General features: G+C 30.4%; 1 long non-coding RNA gene across 1 annotated transcript; it reads left to right on the top strand.

The window, feature by feature from the left end:
- The first annotated feature begins 2,274 nt into the window (after positions 1–2,274).
- LOC105179580 lies at positions 2,275–2,564 on the top strand. Its single transcript, XR_849319.2, has 2 exons — positions 2,275–2,414; positions 2,528–2,564. It is a non-coding gene; the product is annotated as an uncharacterized LOC105179580 (long non-coding RNA).
- The last annotated feature ends 8,388 nt before the right edge of the window (positions 2,565–10,952 follow it).

Here is a 10,952-nt window from a genome sequence, read left to right as displayed (position 1 = left end):
TTGTAGTTTCGGGTCTAAAAAGTTTTAAAATCATACTTTTTGGGATTAAAAATATGTTATTTGAGTTTTATGAGACTAAAAGCGGCATCTACATCGGTGTGGTACAAAAAAAAATTCTACCCTTATTTTATATGACTAAAAAAATATTCTGACCTTAAATAAATCAAATAGTAAACCCTAGTTTTAAATAAAAGAACACGTGAAAGCGTATGATCAGCGAAGTAAAGAATACGATGAGGAAAAGAAGAAAGAAGAGTAAGATTACAAGAGATGCGAAGCAAATTCAAGCAAGGGGCGTGCTCTTCATGTGCACAGCCTATCATTTGAGAATGTATATCAGTGAGTTAGGGTATGTATAAAACTACGAGTTCGAAATTTGGAATAGAGAAAAGAGGGCATAGAGATACACGCACTGTGGGTGCACTGATGGTTCGAGATGTGCAGCAGAGGATTCTTAGTGTAGAATTACCTACTGCTACTAGCCCTTGTGCGCTTTACTGCTTATGGTGGATTTTTTGGCCTGTCGAGGAAACCACTTAGATTAAACAAATTGTATTGTACTATTGTACTTCTTTTTACTTAATGAAAATTATCTTTATCGAAAAAATAGAGAAAAGAGGGACCCTCGTACCAGAGAAATATTGTTTACACTGGCTTATTTTTGTTGCTATTATATTGAAAAAAGTAAATTGACTTCATCCCTACACAAATTCCATCACTTCCATCGTTTGAGGACAATTTTGCTCTCTTTGATTACACTTTAAGGACAATTTTATCTCGATAATTGATTGGTACTTTAATTATTTTAATGGATTGAAACTATTAAAGGCAACTAAACTAATCATATTTGTTTTATGAAATTGAGTGTGGTAGATCCTTAGTGAGTCGAATAAAAAATAAAAAGTATTCTATATATATGTCAAAAGATTCACATTTGTTTTATGAAATTTTAGCAATAGATAAGCAATTTAAAAAGATATTTAATACTTAACGTTAGTCAACCTTTACGACAATATATAAATCAATGCAACGAAATTCTAATATTCTATCAAAAACAAATTCCATTCGTGCCACCTACCACTATCAAATAAAAAATTATCTTTCAATTTAGTATCGATATTTACTAGTCTAGTATTACATTGACCGTCGAGGGCCGCATCCGCCGCCTTGAAAACGATGATGGCCATGATAAGGGAGATGCGGGCCACCTCTTCGACAGAGCCCCTGGCCTCGAACCATGATGATATGGACGTTGTTGATGAGGAGGGTTTAGATTAGGTTTTATTTTTTTTATTTTTTAATTAAATAATATTTTATATTAATATAATATTTTTCCTTAATTATTAATGTTTCATAATGTTTATTACATTCTAGTATTTCATATTTATTCAATTAATTAAATTCATAAATATAATTAATTAAAAATTTCTTAAATTAATATAATTATAAATTAAAATTTATTAAAGTATATAAATTTTTATTTATTTATTTAAATTTAAATATATGAATTAAATAATTTATTTATTTATTTAAATTTATTAAATATAATAATAATACTAACAATAATAATACTAATAATAATAATAATACAACAAAAAGTTAAAACACATCTCTTTCTGGCTCTTTTTCTCATTTCTTCTTTCTTTTTCTTTCTCTCTCTTTCAAATCTCCATTCTTTCTTCAATCTTTTTTCTTCCCCAGATGCTTAGAACCCTAGCCCCAAATCCATCTCTCCCACCGCCACCCACCACTTCTCTTCCCCCTCCCCCCCACCCACCGGCACACCACTACTTTCCCAATTCATCCCCAATCATGTCCCTCAATATGAAAACCTTAACACAGGCCTTAGCCAAGGCCTCCGTTGTCATCAAGAAGACTGTACAAACTACAAACTCATAGATCAGATCGCCTCCGCTGGCCCTGTCCTTGCCTGGAAATTGACTCAGGTATGTCTCGTGACACCCGCGTGCCTGCTGTCTACCGTATCGTCTGGGTTTGGGTGTTGGATAAGAAGGTGTCGGAGGCAACAAATATACCCCCAACATAACCCTCAAGCAGCAGATATAACACAAGACCCTCCAATTCTAAGAAAAGCTATGCAAAATCAAGAACCATTTATAGAGATGAAATCAAATAGGCTGTGACAAAGAGAGAGATTCTTGAAGGATCTTGAAATCTTGAACAAAGAGAGAAGAAAAGCAGGGGCCACTGAAGAGTTTTCTGAAAACCCCACTGCTTAAAACCCTGGAAAATCAATGAAGGGGTTAGGGTTTAGTACCATTGTTTGAGGGTTTTCATTTGGGTTTACTACTCTGGTTGATGGAAGCGAAGATGGGTTTGTTCACCAATCAGCACACCGAGGAGAAGCAGCAATGGAGGTGGGTGCAACACAAAAATCCAAGAAAGAATACCTGGTAAAAACCCTCAAAACTAGTGTTCTCTTCCCACCAGTTTACTCGAGCCCACCATCAAACCCCATCCACACTCACATGTTTCCACCTCTCGATTTTTTATTTCTTTTATTTAGGGTTTGAAAAGCCGGAGCAGTAGAGAAGAAAGGGCAACAAAAAAAGGAAAATAAATTAAGTTGTCGACTTCTCTCTTCTCTTTGTTTGTATCTATGTAAGTATCATTTTTAGCTCCTTCGTTTTTGTGAATCTGTGGTTGCATGTGATTAATTTGTGGATTTTCTGGTTGAGTCGTGATTTTGTATGGCATGGGGATGTAACAGCTTGGGAATAAAATCACAGAAATTGCATAAACTTAATAAGAAAGGGGGATGGGAAACAGAGAGCAGAGAACAGAGAACAGAGTATCGAGGAAGAAGATGAAAACTGAGATATTTCATTCATTGCCTTCTTCGTTTACAGTCACTGCCTTTTACATAGGATGGGGACAAAAACTCCTAACAAACACAATCTGGACAAATTTAAGGAATTGCAGAAATATAACGGTAGTTGTCCTTGCTTGATTCTCATTGGCGCTTGCCTTCTTGCAAGGACACCAAAACAACAGCACTAGCCTTCTTCTCCAACAGAGCGTGCTCCCAGCCTTTCACATGGCAATTGCTGGTAGCTCGCGATCGTACCCAGATAAAATCCCCAATTCCCATTTGAGCCCTAATCAGTCTTTGAAACGGCAATGTATCATGCTAGGGCACTCCAATCCTTCCACAATTTAATCTCGCTATCCATCGCACGACCCTCATTTAAATTGGTAATCGAACGACTCTTGTTTAAAGTCGTGTTTTCACCTGCACACACGACAAGAGAATGGTTTTGATAAAAAAGGAAGAAACTGATATCTATTGTGGGTTGTGTCTTAGAGTTAGTCCAACAAATGTTTATTCATTGAAAACAATTGTGAAATCATTTTCTATGACGTTACTCGTTAATTAAGAACCAGACCCACTCTGCTTCTTATCTATACTAATTAAGAATGGAAAATCCATTTTCTTGATTTTTCGGTTTGGATTATTTTTGGCGAATAATTTAGCCATTCCGTACAATGTTCTTGGAACATTTCAGGAAGAATAGAAATTGATGGACCAAAACTTATCCACCATTGGAATACCCAATTTGGCATTTCTTGTTGGAAAACAAGTGGGCAAATTTTGAAAAACCATGTATGCTTTCTTTTATAATTTTCATAAAGAAAAGCTTTATGAAACGCTTCCACATAGTCCCAATAATTAAACTTTATTGTATTTTTTGATTCTGGGTGAAAGTATTCTTTTTCTCCTAATGGGTTAATTTCTCATTCTACAGCAGTGATAAATTTTTTAATTACTGCTTTGGAATAATTAAATTCCTTCCCATTGCTGAAAAATGTGTAATTAATTATAACACTTTGAGTTGCTTTAAGGATACATTCATAATGTGCCCTAGGTTTATATGATCCTGCTCAAAAGATGCAACATTATGGTACATTTTTATTAGATACCATGGATCATTTTTTCATCTTAAATCATCATTCTCAAGAAGAATAATTATCTCGTGGTGTTCACTAAATTCGTAATTAATTAATTCATCTTCATCTTCTTGCACCAGTTTTGCATAGGATGTTGATTATTCATCAATTGTTAATTTTTTATGTTCCTTTTTAAATTTAAGAAACTGTTTGAAGAGTTCATTCTCTTCTTCAGGGATGTTATAAATTTTTCTATTCCTGAAATCTTTTCTCTTACTAAGGCCCTATTCCCATATCTGACAATATCACCATCTCGAAACCTACCTCCTCTCTGATTAGAGGAGGAATTTCTTCCTCTTCCCCATTGGGGGAGCATTCCTGAAAAATAAAGATGATTCATTAACCAGCATAGAGACCAGCAAGTTGCTGATGGTATAGCAAATTTGCTATCCAAAGTTGTTTAATACGATTTTCTGCAGTGACATTTGCATCTGGAAATTGTATGAGAATGTCAGAAATTACTTCCTTGACTTTATCAATTCGCTTTTTGATTATTTTTTGAGTTTTTCTTAAATCTTGTCTTATATACAATTGGTTCATCCCAAAATTTCCATTGGTAAATAGGCCAATGGACTCCATTATAAAATATCTTTCTCCTATGATCATTTCTTCAATCCAACCATTTGGAATTGTCGAGGAAATATTCATTCCTCTAAACATTTCATTTCCAAATTCATTCAGATTCATTTCCATCAATATATTCTCTTGATAGGAAATTAGGGAGACTATTTGTCTCTCCTTTAATATATTCAATAGAGAAATTAAATGGGGCAAGATGTGCTTGCCATCTTGCAAACATTTGTTTAGAAATATCATGTTTAAAATCTTTAGTAAACATAAATTTAGCAGCAAAACAATATGTCCTAATGGTGAATTATTGATTAATTAAATCATCTTGAAATTTTAAAACACATTTAACAATAGCAAGAACTTCTTTAGCAACCGTAGCATAATTTATTTGGGTTGCTTTCCATTTCCCTGAATGGAATCTAACTAAGTATTCTTGCATATTTTCATCAATTTGTTTTAGTATTCCTCCAAATCAATATCAGAGGCATCTGTTTCAATAATCTTCTTCCAATTTGGATTAGCAAAAGTTAGATATGGTAATGATTTTACCTTCTGTTTAATTAATCTAACTGCTTTTGTATGTTCATCGGTCTTTTCTGATGGATTCTTCTTAAGCCGATCATACAATATTGCTGTGTCTTGGGCAAGGTTCTTATAGTATGGGGCTATATAATTCAGACTGCCTAAAAATCTCTGTAATTGAGTTTTATCAATGATTTTATCAGGAAATTTATCTGCAAATTCAATACTTCTATTGATGGGTATAATTTCTCCCTTTTCAATATGATGTCCAAGAAATCTAACTTTTGTCTGAAAAATACTCATTTTGATTTTGATAATACCAAACCATTTTGGATAACTAAGGTTTTAAACATTTCTAAATGCTTAAAGTGGTCCTCGATATTATTTGAGAAAACTAAGATATCATCAATATAAACGCTGATAAAATTAGAGAATTATTAAAAATATCATTTATAATAATCTGGAATTCTGAAGGTGCATTTTTTAATCCAAATGGCATAACATTCCATTCATAATGTCCAAATGGGACTGTAAATATTGTCTCGTACCTATCTGATTTATTTATTTGAATTTGCCAATATTCTGATTTCAAGTCAAATTTTGAGAAAATTATTGCCTTATCTAATCTATCTAACAAGTCCTTCTTATTAGGAATCGGATACCTTATCCATTTTAAGACTTTATTAAGAGGTTTATAATTTATTACAAGTCTGGGTTTTCCACTTTCTTTCTCTGCATGTTTGTTAACATAAAATGCAGTACATGACCATGGTGATTTTGAAGATCTAATTAGTTTTTTTCTCAATTAAGGAATAAATTTCACTTTTACATAATTCTAAATATTCACTATTCATTTGGCATGTTCTTGCTTAGTGGCGATGTTTGCTTCTGAAAATTCACTTTCATAGGGAAGGCTAACAATATATTTTTTTCTATGCCAAAATGCATTGGGATGTTCATCACATATTTCTAGTTCAAATTTATTTCGAATCATTTTAGTCTTTTCTTGTAATTTAGGATTTTTAAGTAGTTCATTTATTTGTATTGAATTTATTTCCTCCTTAATGAAGCATATTTGGTTGGTCTTAGATATTATTAAATCTTTTATTTCATTTATAACCCTGTCTATTGGTTGGGTGATGAATTCAAATTTTATTATTTCATTATCATAGGTTCCCATTATACCCTTTTCATTAATATTCTTTATCGGAAAACTCTTTTTAAGGAAAGGTGTTCCAAGAATAATTTCATTTGTTAAATCTTTTATTAGCAGGAAGTTTGTTGGAATACATTTTTGGTTATTACATATGTAAGCTTTTGGAATTTTAAAGCTTATATTTAGTTTTTGGCCATTGGCAGATGATAAAGAGTGGGTCGTTTTTTTAAAATACTTAGTTGGTATAAGACCTTCTTTAATACAGTTAATATCTGCTCCACTATCCATAAGAGCAGTAAATGTTTTCCTAAAATTGTTATTTATTAAAAGATCAATTTTAACATTACATTTTTGACTAGTGACTAATCTAAAGTGGATATAAAATCTTCGTCGTATTTTTCTTCTCCTATTTCATTATTCTTGCTAATTTCAATCCTCTCAAGTCTATTAGTAAGAGACTGATTGTATTTTTTAATATTCTTTATCTCTTCTTTTAACTTTTCTACTTCAATTTTGAGATCCTCCATAGTAAAGGGGTTATCTCTAATAGTATGCTTTTCATTAAGCAATTTATTGACTTCAGCTATTTTATATGGTTCAAAGGGTTTATTAATAGTTCTATCATAAACTGAGTTAGGCTCAGAGGTGCAGGCATTATTATTACTATCAATTTTACTCATAATAATGTCCCTAACTTCAGGATCCTTTATTTTCCTAAGTAATTCAATAATATGATTATCAGTGAGAACATTTATTTTTCTCATTTCTTTAAATTTTGCCATTAATTCATAAAATTCTTGATGTGAAATTTCTTCCTGCTTATATGAACAAGAAGGCTCTTCTTCTTCAGATTCAGAAGTGGTTGATGAATACTCAAAATTTTCTTCAATATTTTTAAGTTCACTTTGCTCTTCTGATTCCAGAGGATTCTTCTTTTTCCTAAAATATTACGTCTAGTATTTCTTGTTTTTCTTCTTCTTGTAAATTAAGATTATTTATTTTCTTTTTCAGCCTTCTAGCTTTTTTGTTTCTGCATCTATTCGCAAGATGATCTGTTTCTCCACAAATATAGCATCTTCTTATTTTCTTTGTGATATTATTTTTAGTCTTCCATTCATTTTTTCTAGCTCAGTCTTTTTCTTTATTTATTTCTTTTCTAAATTTTCTCTTTTTGTACCTCTTTTCCTTAAACCTCGAAGTTCTATTCCTAGAGATTTTTTATTTATCGGTTGGTATCATTTCCATCCCAAATTGAGCACAAAACTGTCCTAATTGGCTTTTCTATGTTAAATTTTATCTTTTATTTGTTTATTTAATCTAATTTCATTGCATAAATTTAATCCTTCCTAGATGCAGGTTCCAATTAACTTCTCATAGTAGATGCAAGTTCCAATCAACTTCTCATAAGTATATTGATTATAATTAATGTGCAGGTCTCCTTTTCTTAGGACATTTCTAACCCTTTCTGCAAAAAGATGAGGGAGGCCATCTATAAATTAAGACTTCCAATAGAATCATTTTTGACTCTGGGGGTTTCATAACTCTACTAAGGAATACATCTTTGTACCATCTAAATGAAGTTAATGTTTTACATTTTAAATTCTGTAGAAGTGTTCGAATATTCTCACTATTATCTTACCATCTACTTGTAAAATGCTCAACGATGTTTATGGCTAATGTATAAACTGTTTTCTCTTCTGAGATATTATTTTCAATTTTCACTGTATTTAATATTTTATCTTTATCAGTTTGGTTGAGATAATTATCCCACCATCCCTTTAATTGGCCAGGGAATCCTGCTATGATCATTTTAGCAATAGCTTTATCAAAATTATTATTTTCTTTACAGATGGTACTATACATCATCATTCTATATATAGTACTATAAATTTATCTTTTTGTAAATCCATCAATGTTCCATTCATAAATTTATTTTCCATTATAACTATTTTGGTCAATTATCTCTTATTCTTCATAAAGGACATCTTGGGTGTTGGTCTAAGATAATAAAATTTGGTTTGCATTGGCTTCCTAGCTAATTTTTCTAATTTGTTAATTTCCTCCATGAATTCATCTTTATAATCCTGATGATCTCCGTCATTATTTAGAGTATTTAATTTTAGAGTTTTAAATTTTTGATCTAATAGCTTTTCTAGGTCTCCTATAGGTTTTAAATTAAAATGTACAATATCCGGGGGTGGTTGAATTGAGGGTCTTGTGATAATTTCTCCTCTTGTTTCTTCAACTAATGTCTTATTTGAGTTGATTTCTCTTTGCCAATATTTTTGCCACTCTATAATCTTATCTATCTTATTATTTAATTCCATAATTTGTTTCCCTATAACATTTAAGTATAAATTTGCATAATTTTGCTTTTGTAATAACTCATTTATTTTTGTTATTGTAACTATTAAGGTATCATCTTCAATTAATTTAGAAAATGCTTTAAAATTAATCTCTATTTCATTAGAATTCATCAATTAATTTAGAAAATGCTTTAAAATTAATCTCTATTTCATTAGAATTCATTTTAAAAGGCTGTTGAGGAGGAAAGACGTTATTTAGGATTTTCCCGTTTTCTAGGAAATATTTTCTATCTAACACATTTAAATATTATTTTGAATATTTGGTTATAAACCATGGAACAAAGGTAACTTTCTTATTCCATACAGATAGTTCCTTATAGAATTGATTTGAAATTTTATTTTGTTTTTCAGGTGGGAAATTTTTAAAAAACCATTTTCTAAAGGGTTCCCATCTTTTCTCAAAAAATTCTCCCTTAATTTCTTTTCTAGCCGGGGATCTAGGACAGAAATCGATTATGTTTGTATAATTTTCAAATAAAATTTCTGTTTTATAGGAAATTATATCATGTGTATCCATTTAAAAATAAAAATTTGTTTCTGAAGTTAATTCTTCATTTAGTTTAGGATCCTTATATATTCCTTTAACAATATTATTTGGTTGTATCCTTATTTCTTCAACCTTATCATAATTTAAGCTATTAATTTCTTCTCTGATTTGGGATGTGGATGCTCTAGATGGGGTTATTACCTCTATTGGTGATATATAAGACATATTAGAATATCTTGAAGAGCTACTTCTTAACTATTTTGACTGATTAACAAAATCTATTATAACATTTCCTTCTGAATTTTGTAAAATATTTGTATACATACTTTCAGTATTACTTTTAATGGGGACCTCTTTTTCAATTACCCAATGTTCTGGAAACTCTACTTCGCTCCATTTTATTTGTCTCCTTGAATTTTGTAAATTTCTTTCAAGGAATACTGTTTGTTCAAGAGTTTTATTATCTTGTGTTTTACTGTGACGCCCCAAAGACTATAATACATAATTGAGGGATTAATTGATAAATTTTTATAAAACTTAGTTAATTAGTAAATAAATTATGTTCCTTAATTGGAATATAATAAAATTTGAACGGGTTAAATTGGAGCTCGTTATAATATTTGAGAGCAAATTATATTAATTAAGAAATTAGGAAGGACGTAAATGGGTATTTTGAGAAAAGTTTAATAAAAAAAATATTATATATAATAATAATATTATGTATATAATAATATATATATATATATAAAGTGAAGAGAGAGAGAGAGAGAGAGAGAATGAGTGGCCACCGCCTCAACTCTCTCTCTCCTCTCTTTATTGCACACACACCCATACACAATTCACACACAAACAATTGGAAATTTGAAATTATCTCGGCCAAAGGAAAAAAAAACAGAGGTAAGAATTTATATTTTAAAAATTATAATAATTTATATAATGATGTTGTTTAATTAGTCCGTTTATTAAATATTGTTTACATTAAGCGGTGTACTATTTAACCGAAATATTTTACAAGTTTGGCTATTTAAAATAATATCAAATTAAATATCGAATTGGATATAAAAATGATATCATTGGTCAATTAGATTATTAAATTTATTAGATTTGAATATTATTATAGCTAATTTATACAACTCCATCGGAATTGTTAACCAAATACGCAATTATATGTATTATTGTTCAATTAAAGAGTATAATAGCGAGAAATTGATAGAAAATTCATAGAAATATTCTGAAAATTATATTTAATAAATGGTATGTTAATAAAGAGGAAAAACAAAGATTTGTATTTCGATAGAAATGAATATTAAAGAATTATTAGAAATTGTACAAATGATAATCAATATTATATTTAAAAGAAATTACGATATTCTCGATATATTAATTGTGTGTGGTATAACTCATTATAGGATACGGGGTACAGTGAAAAGACCGAACCACTATCTATTGGATAGATAAAAGCGTTGTAAGGTCGAGGTAAGTAAATAATTAGTATTATCTATATATTTCCCCTTTATTTGTGGTTTTACTGTTATATGAATTTGTGGTTCATGCTAACATGGATTTATCTGAAAGTATATGAGTAATGGATGATTTGATTTGACTGATGGTATCGTGTACGTGAAATGAGAAAATACGTTGAAATATTATGTTTGTTGTTTGATGTGTTGTGGATGTCTGAAAATGAGAATATATGGATATACTGTTTTACATTACTAGTTGCTTACAAGAATGGTGATATGTGGAAATGAGGGAGTGGTGGAAATTGAATGTAATTGTGGTGTCAATACCCCTTGATGTGTTGAAAACCCTATAAGGCGAAATCAAATGAAAAGAGCTTTGATGTGATATGAGAAAGAAATGAAATGAAAAGAGTTTTGAT

Source organism: Sesamum indicum, unplaced genomic scaffold (assembly GCF_000512975.1).
Source record: "Sesamum indicum cultivar Zhongzhi No. 13 unplaced genomic scaffold, S_indicum_v1.0 scaffold00175, whole genome shotgun sequence".
Taxonomy (NCBI): Eukaryota; Viridiplantae; Streptophyta; class Magnoliopsida; order Lamiales; family Pedaliaceae; genus Sesamum; species Sesamum indicum.
The sequence above is the reverse complement of the archived record's forward strand: the minus strand, read 5'-3'. Positions and strand labels throughout refer to the sequence as shown.